This window comes from Hyperolius riggenbachi, chromosome 5 (assembly GCF_040937935.1).
Source record: "Hyperolius riggenbachi isolate aHypRig1 chromosome 5, aHypRig1.pri, whole genome shotgun sequence".
In the NCBI taxonomy this organism is placed as follows: domain Eukaryota; kingdom Metazoa; phylum Chordata; class Amphibia; order Anura; family Hyperoliidae; genus Hyperolius; species Hyperolius riggenbachi.
In genome coordinates this window covers 379,536,336-379,542,767 of record NC_090650.1, presented here as the reverse complement: position 1 = coordinate 379,542,767, position 6,432 = coordinate 379,536,336, and the positions used below count along the sequence as shown (strand labels likewise).

Genomic DNA, 6,432 nt, shown 5'->3' with positions numbered 1-6,432 from the left:
AGGAGAAAGCCACCACATCTACTACACTATAGGTAAAGGAGTGTATTACCAGGCAAGATAGCTTCTCCTGGAAAAGTGAACATTGAGTCTTGAAACATATAGAGTATGAATTATTTGGCTAATCAGCTTTTGTAAAAAACAATCAGAGAAGTGCTACAGATCCAAATACAATGAAATTTCCAGTTGCAAATTACTTTTACAAGACTTTGTTTTTTTCTACCTACATATACAGTTGCAAATAACAAACAATAAAAATCAACAATCCTCTCTGTCTCTATAATAGAGTGCACTCGATCCTTGGATAGCAGTCTGCAAAGCAATAAATATCAAATAGTTTCAAGCGCACATCATCACAGTCCACCTCCTGATGCTTCAATCATACATCTGCATAAAACAATCTTGTAATCTCAGGGGGGACAGCTTTTCCACCACCAGGGCATCTGTCGGGGAACAAACTCACTGCATGTAGTGTAACCCCTATCAGAAGGGTTATTGACCACTTGAGGACCGTAGGCTTTACCCCCCTTAAGGACCAGGCACTTTTTTTCCATTCAGACCACTGCAGCTTTCACTGTTTATTGCTCGCTCATACAACCTACCACCTAAATGAATTTTGTCTCCTTTTCTTGTCACTAATAAAGCTTTCTTTTGGTGCTATTTGATTGCTGCTGCGATTTTTACTTTTTATTATATTCATCAAAACAGACATGAATTTTGTCAAAAAAATGATTTTTTTAACTTTCTGTGCTGACATTTTTCAAATAAAGTAAAATTTCTGTATACATGCAGCACGAAAAATGTGGACAAACATATTTTTGATTAAAAAAAAACCTATTCAGTGTATATTTATTGGTTTGGGTAAAAGTTATAGCGTTTACAAACTATGGTGCAAAAAGTGAATTTTCCCATTTATAAGCATCTCTGACTTTTCTGACCACCTGTCATGTTTCATGAGGTGCTAAAATTCCAGGATAGTATAAATACCCTCCAAATGACCCCATTTTTGGAAAGAAGACATCCCAAATTATTCACTCAGAGGCATAGTGAGTTCATAGAAGATATTATTTTTTGTCACAAGTTAGCGGAAAATGACAGTTTGTGACAAGAAAAAAAAAAGTTTCCATTTCTGCTAACTTGTGACAAAAAAAAAAATGAAATCTGCCACGGACTCACCATGCCCCTCTGTGAATACCTTGAAGTGTCTACTTTCCAAAATGGGGTCATTTGTGGGGTGTGTTTACTGTCCTCGCATTTCGGGGGGTGCTAATTTGTAAGCACCCCTGTAAAGCCTAAAGGTGCTCATTGGACTTTGGGCCCCTGCAAAAAAGTGCCACACATGTGGTATTGCCGTACTCAGGAGAAGTAGTATAATGTGTTTTTGGGTGTATTTTTACACATACCCATGCTGGGTGGGAGAAATATCTCTGTAAATGACAATTGTTTGATTTTTTTTTACACACAATTGTCCATTTACAGAGATATTTCTCCCACTCAGCATGGGTATGTGTAAAAATACACCCCAAAACACATTATACTACTTCTCCTGAGTACGGCGATACCACATGTGTGGCACTTTTTTGCAACCTAACTGCGCTAAGGGGCCCAAAGTCCAATGAGTACCTTTAGGATTTCACAGGTCATTTTTGTTTCAAGACTACTCCTCACGGTTTAGGGCCCCTAAAATGCCAGGGCAGTATAGGAACCCCACTAATGACCCCATTTTAGAAAGAAGACACCCCAAGGTATTCCGTTAGGAGTATGGTGAGTTCATAGAAGATTTTATTTTTTGTCACAAGTTAGCAGAAATTGATTTTAATTGTTTTTTTTCACAAAGTGTAATTTTCCGCTAACTTGTGACAAAAAATAAAATCTTCTATGAACTCACCATACTCCTAACGGAATACCTTTGGGTGTCTTCTTTCTAGAATGGGGTCATTTGTGGGGTTCCTATACTGCCCTGGCATTTTAGGGGCCCTAAACCGCGAGGAGTAGTCTTGAAACCAAATGTTGCAAAATGACCTGTGAAATCCTAAAGATACTCATTGGACTTTGGGCCCCTTAGCGCACCTAGGATGCAAAAAAGTGTCACACATGTGGTACCGCCGTACTCAGGAGAAGTAGTATGTGTTTTGTGGTGTATTTTTACATATACCCATGCTGGGTGGGAGAAATGTCTCTGTAAATGACAATTGTTTGATTTTTTTTACACACAATTGTCCATTTACAGAGAGATTTCTCCCACCCAGCATGGGTATGTGTAAAAATACACCCCAAAACACATTATACTACTTCTCCTGAGTACGGCGATACCACATGTGTGACACTTTTTTGCAGCCTAGGAGTGCTAAGGGGCCCAACGTCCTATTCACAGGTCATTTTGAGGCATTTGTTTTCTAGACTACTCCTCACGGTTTAGGGCCCCTAAAATGCCAGGGCAGTATAGGAACCCCACAAGTGACCCCATTTTATAAAGAAGACACCCCAAGGTATTCCGTTAGGTGTATGGCGAGTTCATAGAAGATTTTATTTTTTGTCACAAGTTAGTGAAAAATGACACTTTGTGAAAAAAAAACAATAAAAATCAATTTCTGCTAACGTTTGACAAAAAATAAAATCGTCTATGAACTCGTCATACACCTAACAGAATACCATTGGGTGTCTTTTTTTCTAAAATGGGGTCACTTGTGGGGTTCCTATACCGCCCTGGCATTTTACGGGCCCAAAACCGTGAGTAGTCTGGAAACCAAAATGACTGTTCAGGGGTATAAGCATCTGCAAATTTTGATGACAGGTGGTCTATGAGGGGGCGAATTTTGTGGAACCGGTCATAAGCAGGGTGGCCTTTTAGATGACAGGTTGTATTGGGCCTGATCTGATGGATAGGAGTGCCATATGGGTGACAGGAGGTGATTGATGGGTGTCTCAGGGGGTGGTTAGAGGGGAAAATAGATGCAATCAATGCACTGGGGAGGTGATCGGAAGCGGGTCTGAGGGGGATCTGAGGGTTTGGCCGAGTGATCAGGAGCCCACACGGGGCAAATTAGGGCCTGATCTGATGGGTAGATGTGCTAGGGGGTGACAGGAGGTGATTGATGGGTGTCTCAAGGTGTGATTAGAGGGGGGAATAGATGCAAGCAATGCACTGGCGAGGTGATCAGGGCTGGGGTCTGAGGGCATTCTGAGGGTGTGGGCGGGTGATTGAGTGCCCTAGGGGCAGATAGGGGTCTAATCTGATGGGTAGCAGTGACAGGGGGTGATTGATGGGTAATTAGTGGGTGTTTAGGGTAGAGAACAGATGTAAACAATGCACTTGGGAGGTGATCTGCCGTCGGATCTGCGTGCGATCTATTGGTGTGGGTGGGTGATCAGATTGCCCGCAAGGGGCAGGTTAGGGGCTGATTGATGGGTGGCAGTGACAGGGGGTGATTGATGGGTGGCAGTGACAGGGGGTGATTGATGGGTGATTGACAGTGATTGACAGCTGATCAGTGGGTTATTACAGGGAAGAACAGATGTAAATAATGCACTGGCGAATTGATAAGGGGGGGGGGTCTGAGGGCAATCTGAGCGTGTAGGCGGGTGATTGGGTGCCCGCAAGGGGCAGATTAGGGTCTGATCTGATGGGTAACAGTGACAGGTGGTGATAGGGGGTGATTGATGGGTGATTGATGGGTAATTAGTGGGTGTTTAGGGTAGAGAACAGATGTAAACAATGCACTTGGGAGGTGATCTGACGTCGTATCTGCGGGCAATCTATTGGTGTGAGTGGGTGATCAGATTGCCCGCAAGGGGCAGGTTAGGGGCTGATTGATGGGTGGCAGTGACAGGGGGTGATTGATGGGTGATTGACAGGTGATTGACAGGTGATCAGTGGGTTATTACAGGGGGGATAGAGGCATACAGTACACGGGGGGGGGGGGGGGTCTGGGGAGAATCTGAGGGGTGGGGGTGTGATCAGGAGGGAGCAGGGGGCAGTTTAGGGAATAAAAAAAAATAGTGTCGACAGATAGTGACAGGGAGTGATTGATGGGTGATTAGGGGGGTGATTGGGTGCAAATAGGGGTCTGGGGGGTGAGCAGAGGGGGGTCTGAGGGGTGCTGTGGGCGATCAGGGGGCAGGGGGGAGAAATCAGTGTGCTTGGGTGCAGACTAGGGTGGCTGCAGCCTGCTCTGGTGGTCCCTCGGACACTGGGACCACCAGGGCAGGGGGCAGCCTGTATAATAGGCTTTGTATACATTACAAAGCCTATTATAAGCATGGATCGGCGGAGATTTGTATTCCTCCACCCGCCGGCGCTGCTAAGTGGCCAGCGAGCTGGAGGCTAAATCCCCGGCCATCGATCCCCGGCGGAGGATCGCGTCACGGATGACGCGATCGCTCCGCCCATGCCCGTACAAGGACCGCCGCCTCTGTGCATGCGGCGGTCCTTGCGGGATCCACTTTACGGCCGCCCCTGTGCAGTGGGCGGTTGGAAAGTGGTTAAGCACTCAAACTGCCCAGTCTACTCCATGCATCAGCCATCACTGCTCCCTTACCTCCCTAGCCCATCATAGGTAGCTACCGGTGCCCTTTAATAATGAGGGTACCTCTAGCTACCTAATGGTAAGTAGCTAGAGGTGCCCCCAACTGAAGGGAGATCTTGTCAGTGGAATGCCGAGACCTAGATGAGTAACCTCTCATTTCCGCTCTACTCAGGACTCATAGTAGGTAAATAGGTAAGGAGGGAGGGAGGCACTAGGGGAGGGAAGTGAGCCACCTTTCCATCATAAGGCGCCTGTAGGCACGTGTCTACAGTACCTTATGGTAAATCTGGCCCTGCCCCTATATGGTCATTGAATAGTAGTAATCCTTAACTAACCCTTTTCCTACTCTGATTACACCTCTCTGACACTAAAATTGTCCTTGGTAGGTTTTGGGACTTCATATCAATAGAGTGCTTGGGTCCCCATGTAAAACTCACACTGGGGCCCCACACTCCTCAGCTACACCACTGAAGAGAGTGTTATATGTATGGACTTTTCATAGCGGTTTCTTTTGCCTGCATATTCCTGTGGATCCTTATATGCTTTTTATATGATTGTGTTGTATATGTAATGATTTTCTAAATATGTTTTGTTTTTTTGTGTTAAGAATTACATTTAGATATTAACATAATTACCAGGGGCGTAGCAATAGGGAGTGCAGAGGTTGCGACCACATCGGGGCCCCTCCCTCAACCACAGTATTAGCTCTCTATTGGTCCTGTGCTCATAATAATCACTTCTATAGATACTTTTAATATTGGTAATCATTAACAAACTCCTCCCCATCCCCTTCTTGCACCCCTGACACTGTAGTTGCCATTGGCAGGTTTTCGTGCACCGTATCAATTGTTATGTATAGAGAGCTTGGCGGGCCCCAATGTAAAACGTACATCAGGGCGACACAGCTCCTTAGCTACGCCACTGATAATTACAGTGATCCCATTAAGGTCCCATTGGCCTATTCTCTTTTCTCATTCAAGCTGAGGAATATTTTACAGCATATCTACTGTGTACTTTACGATAATCCAAAAGAAATGGAAGCATTGCATTTTATTGTTTTTGAATAATTTGCTGGCAAAGTCAATCCTTCCCATAATAATGACAACTGTATAGTTTTTAAAGATCCCTTTGTATCCTCTTAGTAGCACAAACAAAAAAAATATATTGAAAACCAAGGAAACACTAGACTCTGTACTTGATTTGTTTACTTTTTAATTTTCTTTTGTTCTGGTAGACTAATATCCTCCCGTAGACACCTTGGGAGATGAAGCCGTATGAAACGTTATGCTCACAGCTTTATTTGAGAATATTATACTCGACGTGAGACAAACCTGAGTAAATGATTTTTTCAGAAAGAGGGAAAACATGGATCGCTACCAAGAAAAACACACAGGTGTAAGAAATTGAAAAGGAGACACTTGAGAGGGAATTACGTAGGTTGTGCAGAATCCAGAATGGAATAATTGTTACTGTGAGCAGGGGTAAAGTCGGAGTTAGTGAGGTCTGGGAGTTTGCCATGGTTACAGAAGTCACACAAAGTCTCCGAGACTGCCTGTCAGAGAGTTTAAATCCCATTGAACTGTGACCTTTGCGTAGCGCCTCTACCACCGAGTGACCTTCTGTAACTCATTAAAGCTAATGTAACGTATCATTCTCTTCTAATTGTATTCATCAGGAAATTATAGTCACTTCTCGGTTACTCATGCAGCATAGAAGGGCATGGTTCAATGGATCTAATGAGCATCTTGTGGTCTTTTTTCATGCCCCTTTATTAGGAAGCTCAATAATACATAGCATGAGTAACGACAGTGACTTGAAGCATCTAGAGAAAGGCGTCAACTTAACACCGTTTCCTGACTAGGACTACAAAGGGTTCAGCCATTTAGATCACATTAAAGTTCAGCTTTCC

The 6,432-nt window shown here is 44.1% G+C and overlaps 1 long non-coding RNA gene across 1 annotated transcript; it reads left to right on the top strand.

Annotated features, from left to right (window-relative positions):
• The first annotated feature begins 4,522 nt into the window (after positions 1 to 4,522).
• LOC137517825 (uncharacterized) lies at positions 4,523 to 6,171 on the top strand. Its single transcript, XR_011020679.1, has 2 exons — positions 4,523 to 4,707; positions 5,758 to 6,171. It is a non-coding gene; the product is annotated as an uncharacterized lncRNA (long non-coding RNA).
• The last annotated feature ends 261 nt before the right edge of the window (positions 6,172 to 6,432 follow it).